This window comes from Stegostoma tigrinum, chromosome 23 (genome assembly GCF_030684315.1).
Source record: "Stegostoma tigrinum isolate sSteTig4 chromosome 23, sSteTig4.hap1, whole genome shotgun sequence".
In the NCBI taxonomy this organism is placed as follows: Eukaryota; Metazoa; Chordata; class Chondrichthyes; order Orectolobiformes; family Stegostomatidae; genus Stegostoma; species Stegostoma tigrinum.
Genome location: NC_081376.1, coordinates 76,746 through 92,500, shown reverse-complemented (window position 1 = coordinate 92,500; position 15,755 = coordinate 76,746). Strand labels below are relative to the sequence as shown.

General features: G+C 44.9%; 1 long non-coding RNA gene across 1 annotated transcript in view; it reads left to right on the top strand.

Annotated features, from left to right (window-relative positions):
* Window positions 1–13,354, top strand: part of LOC132210891 (uncharacterized) — a 90,294-nt gene extending 76,940 nt beyond the window's left edge. Inside the window, exon 5 of the long non-coding RNA XR_009447098.1 lies at window positions 13,240–13,354. This is a non-coding gene — a long non-coding RNA (uncharacterized LOC132210891). The remainder of the gene's footprint in view (window positions 1–13,239) is intronic.
* Window positions 13,355–15,755: the final 2,401 nt, after the last annotated feature.

The window sequence follows — 15,755 nt, the reverse complement described above, 5'->3', positions numbered from 1 at the left end:
GAACTGGGCTGGTTTAGGGATGCAGTAGGGGAAGGGGAGATTTTGAAACTGGTGAAGTCCACATTGATACCATATGGCTGCAGGGTTCCCAGGCGGAATATGAGTTGCTGTTCCTGCAACCTTCGGGTGGCATCATTGTGGCAGTGCAGGAGGCCCATGATGGACATGTCATCTAGAGAATGGGAGGGGGAGTGGAAATGGTTTGCGACTGGGAGGTGCAGTTGTTTGTTGCGAACTGAGCGGAGGTGTTCTGCAAAGCGGTCCCCAAGCCTCCGCTTGGTTTCCCCAATGTAGAGGAAGCCGCACCGGGTACAGTGGATGCAGTATACCACATTGGCAGATGTGCAGGTGAACCTCTGCTTAATGTGGAATGTCATCTTGGGGCCTGGGCTGGGGGTGAGGGAGGAGGTGTGGGGACAAGTGTAGCATTTCCTGCGGTTGCAGGGGAAGGTGCCGGGTGTGGTGGGGTTGGAGGGCAGTGTGGAGCGAACAAGGGAGTCACGGAGAGAGTGGTCTCTCCGGAAAGCAGACAGGGGAGGGGATGGAAAAATGGGCCCTCTTGGTCCTGCTTTTCAGCCTCTTTGCTTACTCCTTGTACACAGTCTGCAGGATCTCATCTCTGTTTCTACCTACATCATTGGTACCAATGTGCACAATGGCCTTTGGCTGCTCACCCTCCCTGTTAAGAATTTGTTGCAACCACTCAGAGATGTCGTTGACCTTGGTACCAGGGAAGCAGGTGTCTCAAATGTGGCTACAGAAACTATGCCCCCAACGAATGAGTCTCCAACCACGATCACTCACTTGGATTTGCCTGACCCTGTCCCACAGCAGGGCGGGTTGTACCACGGACGTGGCTACTGCTGATTATATAACTGACCCAGTTTAGGTTTAGATAAGTGTTAACCTTGATTAAGTGGAGAGCAAGCACCTCAGTGGTCTACAATACAGGAGTATAAAATTCTAAAGGTCACAGATTCTGTGACAGTCAACGACAAGCACTGAATTTTTCTAACCTCATTTCCAACACCTGGGCCATAGCCTTGCATGGCTTGGATGGCACTTGTACATTTAAAAATAAATGTAAGGATGATGTTAGGGTGAGGACATGGAATTTTGTGATATGGTCATATTCTCTCTTGTTGGAGCTGATTGCTGTTTAGCACTTGTATGGTGCAAATGTTACTTATCCTTTGTCAGTCCAAGTCTGATCGTTGTCCAAGTCTCACTGTATTTTCTCATCATTGACTTCACTGTTGGAAAAGTCATGAATTCTGCTGGACACCTGGACAATATTCAATGAACTTTCATGTCTCCACTTTGGTTCAAGTGAAGACATGACTTCAACCAGTGCAGGTATCCAGTGAATGCCACTGACTCAATTTTCTATTCCTCTGCTTCACACCACATTCAATCAGAAGTTGCCAGGGTGGAAATGACAGATTGCACTTTCCTTCCTTTTCAAGCTCAGGATCTCTGATCATATTTGTGGTAAATCCTGAATGAGGTTACAAGAAGTGTGGGCATGATGAAAAGTAAACTGAGCATTAGTGTGCAACTGTTTGACAGCACTGTCATCCACATGCTGCATTACTTTGCTGATGATTGAGAATACATTGAGGTCATAATTGGTCAGGACAATTTGTCTGACTATTACGTGCTAGGTCATCTTTCTCTGAAATGTGAGTGTCGCAAGTGTTTAAAAATGTACTGGAAAACATTTACTGTTGGTGTGGTTACCTTGGGGCACATTGTTCCAATACAGTTTGTGGGATGCTGCCAGGTGCCATGGCATTTGCAGTATCCAGAACATTCAGTCATGTCATTGCGTGAAATAACTTGAATTGCGTGTAAGTTAAGATCTGTGATGCCTCCTCAGGATGAGGGCAAGAAGATCATCCAGACTGATGCTATGAATGGTTTCATCTGCTCCTACACCTTTTGTTCATAACATCTTGTAATAACTGCCATGTAGCCTGATGAGAAACTAAAGCTCACCCTGATTCATTTGCATTCGAAGGTGCCTAATTTTCCCAAACAAAAGGACCCATCACTGAGCAGGAAGTATGGAGAATGTTGTAGACATCAGTGGTGAGATAATGCTGGATCTTGACCAGCAAAACCATTGTTGTGTTGGTGAAATGCAAACAAAAATCTATATGATGTAAAGTTTATTCTCAGCTAATCCCTTTGTCAAATGACAGATTCTGATGTTGGTAACTGGAAAGCCTCCATTGTTGGAGGACGAGAAGCCGTATCCAATTGAAGCAGCACAGACTTTTGCGATGACTGTGGAAACCACTGCTTATGCCTTGCTTCAAGCATTGTCAAGGAATGATATTGACGATGCAACACCGATTGCGAGGCGGCTAACGATGCAACAGAACTATGGTGGTGGAATTCACTCGACGCAGGAAAATGCTTGAGATCACAACAACAGGCATTCAGATATTTCCATTGATCATGTTACTAACTGGTGGTGATTGCTGTTTGCAATCAAACTGGACACTGCATTTTCATCTGCAGTTTTGGTGCATTGGCACAAATTCCAGTTCTTCAGTGGTGTTAAGGATAGGATTCTTGGCAGCGTGGAGGAACAGAGGGATCTTGGTGTGCAGATACATAGATCCCTTAAAATGGCCACCCAAGTGGACAGGGTTGTTAAGAAAGCATATGGTGTTTTGGCTTTCATTAACAGGGGGATTGAGTTTAAGAGTCGTGAGATCTTGTTGCAGCTCTATAAAACTTTGGTTAGACCGCACTTGGAATACTGCGTCCAGTTCTGGGCGCCCTATTATAGGAAAGATGTGGATGCTTTGGAGAGGGTTCAGAGGAGGTTTACCAGGATGCTGCCTGGACTGGAGGGCTTATCTTATGAAGAGAGGTTGACTGAGCTCGGTCTCTTTTCATTGGAGAAAAGGAGGAGGAGAGGGGACCTAATTGAGGTATACAAGATAATGAGAGGCATAGATAGAGTTGATAGCCAGAGACTATTTCCCAGGGCAGAAATGGCTAGCACGAGGGGTTATAGTTTTAAGCTGGTTGGTGGAAAGTATAGAGGGGATGTCAGAGGCAGGTTCTTTACGCAGAGAGTTGTGAGAGCATGGAATGCGTTGCCAGCAGCAGTTGTGGAAGCAAGGTCATTGGGCTCATTTAAGAGACTGCTGGACATGTATATGGTCACAGAAATTTGAGGGTGCATACATGAAGATCAATGGTCGGCACAACATTGTGGGCTGAAGGGCCTGTTCTGTGCTGTACTGTTCTATGTTCTATGTTCTATGTTCTATGTTCTATGTTCTAATCCTTGGTTAAATTCTTACATGCACTTTGCCTGTGCATCACTTTTCCTCTTGGCATTGTCCTTGAAGACTATCTGTTTCTGTAAACCTTCACTTACTTGTCATAGGATCATTGAGGGACAGCATAATAGATTGTTATGGCAATGGAACAGACCCTTCAGCAAATTGTATGTGCCCTCACAAGATGCAAGTCCCAAACTATTCTCATCACATTTCCCAGCACTCGACCCAGAGCCTTGTATGCCTTGGCATCGCAAATGCCCAATCAAAGACTTGTTAAATGTTATCATGGTTTCTGCCTCTACCACCCACACAGTCGGTGCGTTCCACATTCTCACCACAGGTTGGGTGCAAAAACAAGTAAGTTTCCTCAAGAGATAGTAGGAGAATCTGAGAGAACAAGGTGTAGAACTGGATGAACGCAGCGGGCCGAGCAGCATCAGAGAAACAAGAAAGCTGACATTTCGGGTCGAGACCCTTCTTCAAAACCTGGGAAGGAGAAGGGGATTCTGAAAAAATTAGGGAGAAGTGGGGAGGCAGATAGCAGATGGATAAAGGAGAAGATAGGTGAACTGTCCTGTGCTGTCCACTCACTGTCCCCTGCTCCAGAATCATAGAATCAGAGAATTCTACAGAATTGAACAAGCACTTCATTCCATTGTGTCTGTAACCACTGAAGCCACACTAAGTTGACATTCGGCTCATGTTCTAGCAATAGGCCCATTGCCTTGAATGTTATTTCATTTTATGTGCTGTACCAACCCTTCTTCTTTGATGTGAAAAGATTATCCACCTTAACTAAAGTTCCAGACAATGAATTCCAAACCCCCAGCACCTTCTGGGTGTCTTTTCTTTCCTGAAATTCCTTCTGAGCTTTTAGCTTAAATGTATGTATCTCTTCCTCTACCACCACCGCCCCCCACCACCGACCCCATTATGGACCTTCTTTTCACCTCGCCTGTACCCATATTAATCCAAACAATTTTTTCAGGACCTCCTTCAACCTTCTCTACTCAAAAGAAAACAACCCAACCTTATTCAGATAAAACAGTGATGCTAGAGACAATGGGAACTAGAGATGCTGGAGAATCCAAGAGAACAAAGTGTGGAGCTGGCTGAACACAGCAGGCCAAGCAGCATTTCGGGAGCACAAAAGCTGATGTTTCAGGCCTAGACCCTTAATCAGAGATCAGCAACAGTGATGCTGCCTGGCCTGCAGTGTTCCTCCAGCTCCACACTGTGTGATCTCAGACTCCAGCATTAGCAGTTATTGCTAACGCAAACTTATCCAGACTCTCCATCGAGTTAAAATGCTTCACCCCCTCAGAACATGCTGATGAATATCCTCCACACATGCTCAAATGCAAACACCTCCTTTCTATAATGGAGAGACCAGAACTGCACTGAGCACTTCAGCTGGGGCCTAACCAAAGTCCTGTACAGCTCTTGAGCCATATGCTTTCTGAACTGTCCTTTTAAGCTGCCATTCCATGTTCAGGAATCTGTGGACAAGCACCCCAAGGTCACACCATTCCTCTGACCTTCCTAGTGCCCTGGCATTTCTTTGAATGATTCGTTGCCTTGTTAGTTCGTACAAATTGCATTACCCGACTGATCAGGGTTAACATTCCATCTTCCGTTGACCTGCCCATTTGACCAATGTATAACTTTGGATTCAACTTGCTGTATTTTCCTGGACCCCACGAGCTTTACCTTCTTTGCTACGCTCCCATTCGGGACCCTGTCCAAGTCTTTGCTGAAATCTGTTTTCACGACATCAACTCCCATCTGCACACTCTGTCACCTCTTTGAAAGAATCATCTAAGTTTGTGAGGCGTGACCTCCCTCTGACAAAGTTATGCTGACGGTCGCTGATCAGACCCCACTTCTTGAAATGGAAATTAAGTCTGCTGTTCAGAATTTTCTCCAATATTTTCCTACCTGCTGATGTGATACTCACCGGTCTGTAATACTCTGCTTTATGTTTGTCATGCATTTTGATAAGTGGAAATATGTTACCTGTTCTCCAGTCCTTTGGTACTTTTGAAAGCTCTGTATGAGGGCGAGTGGAATTTTTTCTCTCATTTCCCTGGGCATCTTGGCATACACCTCATCCAAACCTGGGATTTGTCCAATTTTAAATTCACCAAAACACCTAACATCTCCCCAGCCTCTGTTAATTCTGTCCAAGAATTGTGGGCTCCTTCTCACATGTAAAAGCTGATGTGAAATTCTCGTTTAACACCTGACAATTGCTCTCCAGTTCAAAGCGTTCATTTGCCTCTTCATCCCTAATGAGGCCTGGTTTTCCCTGGATTTTCTCTTTCGCTCTGAGACACTTGTAGAAGATTTTGAGCTTCTCCCTGATCCTAATCTTGGTCACCAGCGTTCTGTTGCCCTGTATTGGTTCTCTGAGTTGCTATGACGAGATGCCCCTGCACACTGTACATCATCGTCATGGTGGTTTCTCGCAGATGTGGATGACAGTCTCCCACTCTCAGGCTGAATTGATCGCCGGCTGTACACACCGATGCAGCTCCCGTCGGCTCTGTTGCACTCGGGGCAGAAGGCAGTCGTGGGAAGGGGTGAGGGAGGTGTTGGTGTGGCTGCATGGCTTCCGCTGCTTCCAAAGGCAAGCCTCGAGGTGTTTGATGCCTTCCCAGGTGCTCTTCAGGCTTTGGACCGTCTTAGGCCGGCGATTCCTAGGTGTCTGCAGGAATGTTGCACTTCACCATTGAGGCCTTGAGCTTATCACCGAGTGCTTCCTCTGCACATCTGGGTCTCGCCTGCTCTTTTGAAGCTGGGATGAGAACATGCGGAGAGTCTCGTGTCAGTCATACAGATGAAGTGTCCAGCCCATTGTAGCTGATCGAGGATGGTCAGGGCCTCAGTGCTGGGGATGTTGGCCTGGTTGACGTTAGTGCATCTACAGGGACTCTTGTTCCCTTGATGACTGTTATACACCTCTGTTTTCCTTTTTATCTGGTCAAAGAACAAAGAAAATTACAGCACAGGAACAGGCCCTTGGGCCCTCCAAGCCTGCGCCAGATCCTATTGAAAGTAGTGTGTTGATGCATTTGTGTAATGATTGTGTTTTGTTTGAGCCCTAACATTGAAAGCAGTGTAAGAATGTTTTTGTGCAGCAGGCAAGGTGTCACGAGATTGAGCCTTCATACACTTGCAAGATGTTGAAATTTTGCCATTATTTATTAAAATAATGATAAATTTCCATGATCAACATTTCTGTTACACTGCAATGATGATCCCATGGCATGTAAAATCAAAAAGATACGATAAAAGGAGACTGGATCATGACCTAGTCTTGCAGACTTGGGTCAGCATGCAGGGAGAATGTTTGTAGTTTGTAGTTTAGAAGATCACAGCAATTTATGCATCAACTTCTTCATCAATACTGTTCCATTGCTTTCAAACTGCATTTTCCACTCTGCAAGATAATATCTGTGAGAACAAGCAACAGTATCGGTAGATGGTCTTTGGGGAATGAAATGGCACAAAACCCAATCCATTCAACAACATATTTCAGATATGTCGACAAATTAAATATTCCAGCAGAGGGATAAAACAAGGAAGATGAGAGTGAGGAGGCAATAGTTCTGATGACCAAAGAACAGAAATTTACCTTTATCCATTTGAACAATAAAGCAGGCACACAAATAACTAATCATCCAAGAATGCACATGTGCAACGGAGGCTACAGGGGGACTAAAAATGCCGAATTGCTGTCATGCGTGTTGCTGAAAGGGTGATTGAAACAGATTCTGTGGTAAATTTGAAGAGATACAGATAATGCATCACAGCATGTTGGAGAAAGAACATTATGGACTGAGGCAAATTGTATTGCCCTTTTCAGGAGTTATTAGGTTCATAATGAATTGAAACACTTTCTTCTGTGCTGAAAGCTTTAGTTTAGTTGCAGCAGGACGACAATTTCTGTTCCTGGTAGTATTTAGCAAACTGTTAAAAGTGAATGTCACTGCACAGAATTCCAAACATGACTCCAATCAGTAGAGAAAATATCCAAGGGGTATGATGAGTTGTATCCTGTCATGTTGAACAATGCAGCTACAGATACAGTGGAGGCACTGATGATAATGTTGCAAAAATCCTTAGATTGTGGAAAATTCTCAGAGGATTAAAAGATTGTGAACATAACACCATTATTAGAAAAATACTTCGATAAAATAGCAAGCCAGTATTGCCAATTTAGGTCAACCTGGGTAGATGTTTGTGCCGGCAATGAAAGATGAAATAACAGGGTACTTAGTGTGCTATAACATCCTACAGAGTTCACATCCTTTTATAAAGGGGAAATAATACTTGACAAACTTGCTACAGTGCTTTGAGAAGGAAACAAACATTACTGATGAAGGACCACCAGTTGATGTCGTACATTGAGATTTCAACAAAGCATTTGATAAGGTACAGCTCGTAAGGTGTCTCAAAAGAAAAGAGCCCATGTGTTCAAGGGTAGTATGTTAGGATGGACAGAGGACTGCATCACAAATAGAAGTAGAGTCGTAGCAGCAGGATGGTAACTTATAAGTCGTGCACGGCCACAGAGTGAATGCTGCGGAGGCCGTACACCTAATGTTGACTGGGTTGATTTCGGAAATGGCGGAGGGAATCGCCATGCTTAGGAATGTTGGGCGGGCTGGGACTACGTTAATTGGAGTTTATAAGATTGAAAAAAAACTTATTTTTTCAACATTTCAGATTCTTAAGAGGCTTGATGGTGTATATCCGTAGAGATTACTCTCATTTGTGAAAGATTTTACGACCAGAGGCCACATTTTCAAATTGGTTGCCTATTAATTTAGGGGAAGAATTACTTCTTTGAGGTTGTAGCAATTTATTGAACACTTTAGCAGAGAAGGTTTTAGAGGTAATGCCATTAATTATATGTTCGGCTGAGATGGCCAGGTTAATTTTGAAATCAAGAAACAATGATCATGAGAAAAGTCTAGCCTTGACAGTGGAAGTTACTTCAAGGATCCCCTTATTAGTACAGAACACAGGGAGGAATTAAACACATCACTACCACACCATCACTACCATGAGAGAAGTAGCAGTAGACAATCTAATGGAGTGAAAACAGATTAGACTCTTTGCCGTGATGGTTTACTTTCTAAGATTCTCAACAATGAGCTTCAGAGTCGGTGTATGCATTGATTGTAATTTCCCAAAAAGGTTTAGATTCGAGAGAAGCATCTGAGGGCTGGAAAAATGCCGATGTGACATTCCTGTTTAAAAAGGAGAGGGGCAAAAAGAAGATAACTACAACCGAACCAGTCTAACATCTATTGTTGGAAATATGTGGCAATCAACTGTGAAGAAAATAGTAGCAGGACATTTGGAAAATCATAATCTAATCAAACAGAATCACCATAGCCTGCTGAAAGAGAAATTATGCCTGGCTAATTTGTTTGGGTTTTTGGAGGAAGTTTTGGAAGGAGAATTAATAGAGGAAAGCCAGTAAATGTGTTGTGTTTGGACTTGGAGAAAGCATTTGAGAATGTACTCAAAAGTAATAAGCTGAGAGCTGAGGTTTTGAAGGTAGTGTATTGCTAGGGATCAGTATGCTTTGCACGTTCTGGAAGGAGAGATGACATCTCGAGTGAAATGCACCAAGTGAATATATATTTTGGGGAACTTGGTGGCAATGCGGTAAGTCACTCCAGAGTGTAAGAGGTGCCATTTGCTTACTTATTTGCCTGATAGTTCGTAAGCATTTTTTTTGAGACAGGGTAAATTGAAGCCAGAATCAGGGACCGAGAGGGTGAAGGTGCAGGTCTCTGGCACAGAGTCTGTCCCTCTTGCACAGAAGGGAAGCGGGGATAGGAAGAGAGTGATAGTCATTGGGGACTCAATAGTTAGAGGGACTGATAGAAGATTTTCTGGGAACGAAAGAGACTCACGATTGGCGTGTTGCCTACCAGGTGCCAGGGTCCGTGATGTCTCGGATAGTGTGTTTAGGGTCCTGAGGGAAGAGGTTGACCAGCCCCAAGTCGTGGTCCACGTAGGCACCAGCGACGTAGGTAGAAAGAGGGATAGGGATGTCAGGCAGGATTTAAGGGAGCCAGGGTGGAAGCTGAGAGCTAGAACAAAGAGCGTGGTCATCTCTGTTTGTCACCTGTACCACGTGATAACGAGTCAAAGAACAGGGAGAGATTTCAGCTGAAGACGTGGCTGCAGGGATGCTGCAGGTGGGAGGGCTTCAGGTACATGGACATTTGGGGCTCATTCTGGGGAAGGTAGGACCGCTACAAACAGGACGGTCTCCACTTGAACCAGAGGGGCACGAATATCCTGGGTGTGAAATTGGCTCGTGCCATTCGGGTGGATTTAAACAAGCTCAGAAGGGGGATGGGAAACTGAGGTGTAGTCCTAGTACACAGGAGGATGAGCGTAGGGAGGACATGGTCAGGACCTCACTGTCACAGGAGTGTGCTGGCAGACAGCAAGCTGTATTGAAGTGTGACGACTTTAATGCCGGGAGTATCCGGAATAAGGTAGGTGAGCTTGCAGCTTGGCTAGGTACCTGGGACTTCGATGTTGTGGCCATTTCGGAGGCATGGATAGAGCAAGGTCAGGAATGGATGTTGCAGGTTCTCGGGTTTAGATCTTTCATTAAGGCCTGGGAAGGTGGTAAGAGAGGGGGAGGTGTGGCTTTGTTGGTCAAGGACAGTATAACGGCGGCTGAAAGAACCTCTGAGGACTCGTCTCCTGAGGTGGTACGGGCTGAGGTTGACAAGGAAGGTTTGTCGACTGAGTCAGTATGGGTGGAAGTTCGGAACAGCAAGGCAGCAGTCACTTCACTGGGGCTTTTCTACAGACCCCAAATAGCAGTAGGGAGATCGGCCTCATTGGCCGGCAGATTGTTGAAAAGTGCAAACGTAGCAGGGTTGTTGTTATGGGTGACTTCAACTTTCCCAATATAGATTGAAACCTCCTTAGTGCAGATGGTTTGGATGGAGCCGTTTTTGTCAGGTGTGTTCAGGAGGGTTTCCTGACTCAGTATGTGGACAGGCCGACGAGGGTGGGAGGCCATTTTGGATTTGGTGCTCGGCAATGAGCCAGGACAGGTGTCAGATCTCGAAGTGGGAGAGAACTTTGGCGACAGTGACCGCAAGAGCCTCACATTTACCATAGCCATGGAAAGGGAAAGGAGCAGTTACCAGGGGAAGATATTTAACTGGGGTCAAGGAAACTATGATGCTATCAGACAGGAGTTGGGCAGTACACATTGGGAGCAATTGTTCCACAGAAAGGGCACAGCAGACATGTGGAGGCTGTTCAAGGAGCAGTTGTTGCGAGTGATGTATAAATTTGTTCCTCTGAGACAGGTAAGAAGGGGTAAGATTTAGGAGCCTTGGATGACGGGTACATAGGTGCTTCTTGTCAAAAAGAAAAGGCAGCGTACGTAAGGTGGAGGAAGTGAGGGTCTGGCACAGCTTGAGAGTATTACAGGCCTGCTCGGAAGGAGCTCAAAAGATATTGCCTGTACAATTGTTAGCTGTTACAACCTTTGCGTCCACGCTTGCTCATTCAATGGTGTCAAGATGCCAGCAGTGCGTGTACCTTCTCCATCCCCTAATGCCGTCAGCTCACACAAGACATAGTCCTTACTTAAAATCTTCTGATCAACCAAAGTTCATTGTAATGGACATTTTAGTTATCTGTCATGAAACGAAAACTGATTCTGACTGGCATGACCTGCAGTGCAAATGAATATAATCTGCGAAACGAGATTTCTTATGGGCTTGCAGCCGCTACAAATAATTGCTTTTCAAAGACGTTGCATACATACAATTTTTTCTCCAACCACCTTAGATTATGTTTTTGTTTATGCATGTTGTGTGGGTTTCCAGTCAGGCCCATAAACACAGGTTGATGCAGTCACTGTTATAACACGGTATTGAAGGAGAATTTGTGATCTTTGGAGTTTCATTCCAGTGTATGAAGGAGTGCATCATCAAGCCACTTCAGATCTCTACTGGTGACTATATTGTTGCAAGTTTTCAAGTGTTACCGATGGTCACATAAAATATGGCCTTTTTGTTGTTGCGCTATTCATCTTAACTGCACCATATCTCGTATTTAGGCTTGGAAACAATTTCAATTGTTTTGATTTACTTATTCAAAATCATTTATGATTGTTGTCATGATATCTACAATATGTTATTTTGATTGGACATAGAGGATTGGATCTGTCTTAATGGAAATAATGTATGCGCTTATAAAACCCCTTCTGGGCAAGGTAGTTGCTCAGTGGTTAGAGCTGCTCATGCACTGGGGAGCCAATAGAGATTCCAGTCTTGGGTCACTAACCGTGTGGAATTGACACATCCTCCCCGCGTCTGCGAGGGGCTTCTGCCAGGTGCTCCAGGCTTCGTCGGAGGCTCACTGATGATGTTACCGAGAATGGTGACGAAACGTCTGAAAACTAACCTTCCAGCTCAGCGAGCAAACTCACGTGCAGGTGCTCCAGTTTCCTCCCATTGTTCAAAGATGTGCAGGTCCTTATATGTGATTTGTGAAGCATTTCTTAAATGTTTCAATCCTGCCAGCATCCAGTGCCTTGGACAAAGTAACTGGAGATGAATAAAAGATACAGTGCCTTTTGACACCATTTCCTGCTGGATTTTCATCAATCCTGCTTTATATCAGTGACAACATCCATGACCTTTTTGATGCTATGTCTGAATTGACAGTCTAGTTCCAAATATTTGTTGTGCAGTATTTCAAGGTCTCTGTTGCAGCATACCCATGAATGTCCACTTCAAAAGATACTTCCACATCATAAAATCCCTACAGTGTGGAAACAAGCCCCTTTTGACCCAAGAAGTCCACAGCCACCCTCCAAAGAGCATCTCACCCTGACTCATCCCCCGACCCTTTCCTCTGTAACCCTACATTTCCCATGACTAACACGCCTAATCTACACATCCCTAAACACAATGGGCAAGTTTGGCATGGCCCATACACCTAGCCCGCACATCTTTGGACTGTGGGAGGAAACCAGAGCACCCAGCAGGAACCCATGCAGGCAAGGGCAGAATGTACAAACTCCGCACAGAAAATCGTCCAACGGTGGGATCGAACCTGGGTCCCTGGCGCTGTGAGTCAGCAGTGCTAACCACTGAGCCACCGTGCTGCCCTTGGAGTTGGACAGAGCTTGCTTGTTCCTGGGTGGCCTCAATCTGCCAACCTCCACTTAGTGGCAAAAGTGCTGACCAACTGCACTCATCTTTACTGGTTTTTGCTTTATATCATTGAATTCAATCCTTCAAACTCTATGATAAATATTGAAATTTCCATTGATATGTGAGGGTTGTTTTTAGTCCACAGTATTGGTTTATTATGTTTCATTGGTACATAATGAATATTGTATGTATATGCAAATGGGCAAGTTGGTAATGATGCAGTCCACAGACCTGGAGGATAATAACACTGTCCTTCAATCGCCCACGATGCCCTCTGCAAATTGGTAGAAAACAAAAATTTCAATAAAATTCATCTCTCCTCCCGTCAGTGGATCAAAATTAATTCAGGATTTTGTACAGGCCAATAACCGTAAGATTACGTGAGCCTAAACAAAACTACTGGCTCATATTAGTTCAGTAAAGTGAAAGGGCAACAATAGAGGCAGTAGGAACTGCAGATGCTGGAGAATCTGAGATAAGAAGGTGTAAAGCTGAATGAACACAGCAGGTCAAGCAGTATCATCCGGCTCTACACCTTGTTATCTCAGATTCTCCAGCGCCAATTTTCTGAAGTAGGGTCTCGTCCCGAAACATCAGCTTTCTTGCGTCTCTGATGCTGCTTGGCCTGCTGTGTTCATCCAGCTCTCCACCTTGGGCAACAATAGAGTATGCTTTGAGTCACTAGATATGTTACGTGGATTTGTCTTCCTTAGGGTGGAGTTAGTGGAACCGAGAAACATGTCTCCCTCACAGCGTTTGTGACAAAAGAATTGCATCGTTCCTTGGCGGCCTTTCAACAGAACAATATTCAGAGATTTCACGAGTGGTAAGAATGTAACTTCTTTTACTTCTCTTTATCTCACTTTTTCCAACAATTGGAAAATAGATTTTAGAAATAACGTCGAGCTGATGAAGTGTGAAAAGAAGAATAATTCCAAGCAGTGGTGGGAGTTGGTCAGTGCGGTGGGAGGAGTGGATAGGTGGGAGAGAAGGTGGACAGGTCATGGAGGCGGGGATGAGGGGAGGAACTGGTCTTGGGATGAGGCTGGCGGCTTGGGAGATTTTGAGGGTGGTCAAGTCCATATTGAGTTGGAAGCTTCCAAGGCGGAATATGAGGTGCTGCTCCTCCAGTTTCTGGGTGGTTTGGTTGTGACACTGGAAGAGGCCCAGGATGTCGTTCAGGGAGTGGGAGGGGGAGTTGAAGTGATGCAATGATTTGAAAATGAAAATAGAAGGTGTGGTTAGTAAGTTTCCCAATGATTGAAGGTGTAGTAGCCAGCCAAGAAGGTCACCTCAGAATACAATGGGACATTGACAAGGGCCAATAAACTGAGGAATGGCAGGTGGTGTTGAGGTTAGACAAATGTGAGGTGCTCCATTTTGGAAAGGCAAATCAGGGCAGCACGTATACACTGAAGGTTGTGGGGAGTGTTGCTTAATAAAGAGACGCTGGAGTGCAGTTTCGTAGTTCCATCAAAGTACAGCCACCGGTAGAAAGGATATGAAGGAGTCATTTGGTGTGCTTGCCTTTATCGGTCAGTGCATTGAGTATTGGAGTTGGGAGATCACTTAGCAGCCATGTGGGACGTTGGTTCAGCTGCTTTTGGAATACTGCAATCGATTTTGGTCTCCTTGCGAGAGGAAGGATGTCGGCGCAACATTGAGGGCCGAAGGTCCTGTTGTGCGCTGTATTGTTGTATGTTGTAAACTTGAAAGGGTTCAGAGAAGATCTACAAGGATGTTACCAGCATCGGAGGTTGGAGGTATACAGTGGGCTTGAACAAGCAGCTATTTCTTGGAACTTTGGAGTTCAGGGCTGACCATATAGAAGTTTATACAATTACGAGGGACATGGATAGAGCGAACAGCCAAGATCTTTTCCCCGGATAGCTGGAATCCAAAACTGGAGGGAATAGGTTAAAAATGAGAGAGGGAAGATTTAAAATGGACCGGATTTTTTTCATAGTGGTGCATGTATGGAATGAGCTGCCAGAGGAAGTGGTGGAGGCTTGTACGTTTAAAAGGCATGTGGATGGGTATATGAATAAGACGGGTTGAGAGGAATATGGGCCACATGCTGGCAAATGGGACTAAATTAATTTAGGATATCTGGTCAACATAGACAAATTGGGCCAAAGGATCTGTTTCCCGACTGTACATCTCTCTGACTCTAAGTGTCTTTTTTCTGAACCACGTGGCCCATAATTAGAAAAAGTTGAATCAGGATTTGGGAATGTGACAATTCTAATTGGATCTGTTTGATGAAATTAACTCTGTAGGTAATGGTGGTTGAATTATGATTTGTCAAATTTGAGTTTATTGCAGCATCTTATAGAATAGAGGAAACACGTGTAATCAAAATTGAAAATGAAAACTTGGTAAAATTTTGCATTGGAAATACATGACCAGCCATTGGAGGAGATTCATGACCATTGCATTCAAGTGAGAACAACAAATGCGATTCAGTGACTCCGTGAAACGGGATGCAGTGACTCAGTGAAATTGGATGCAGTGTCTGTGGGAAATGGGATGCAGTGACTTATGCAAATGGGATGCAGTGACTGACGGTAATGGGATGCAGTGACTCAGTGAAACGGGATGCAGTGACTGAGTGAAATGTGATGCAGTGGCTGAGTGAAATGTGATGCAGTGGCTGAGTGAAATGGGATGCAGTGGCTGAGTGAAATGGGATGCAGTGGCTGAGTGAAATGGGATGCAGTGGCTGCGTGAAATGGGATGCAGTGGCTGAGTGAAGTGTGATGCAGTGACTGAGTCAGTTGGGATGCAGTGACTGAGTGAAATGGGATGCAGTGACTGATGGAAATGGGATGCTGTGAGTGAGCGTAATGGGATGCAGTGACTGAGGGAAAGGAGATGCAGTGACTGATGGTAATGGGAAGCAGTGACTGAGACAAATGGGATGCAGTGATTGATGTAAAGAGGTGCAGTGACTGATGGAAATGGGATGCATTGACTTAGGGAAAGGAGATGCACTGACTGTGGAAACAGGATACTGTGACTGAGTGAAATGGGATGCAGTGACTGAGTGAAATGGGCTGCAGTGACTGAGTGAAATGGGCTGCAGTGACTGTGCGAAATGGGCTGCAGTGACTGTGCGAAATGGGCTGCAGTGACTGTGCGAAATGGGCTGCAGTGACTGTGCGAAATGGGCTGCAGTGACTGTGCGAAATGGGATGCAGTGACTGTGCGAAATGGGATGCCGTGTCTG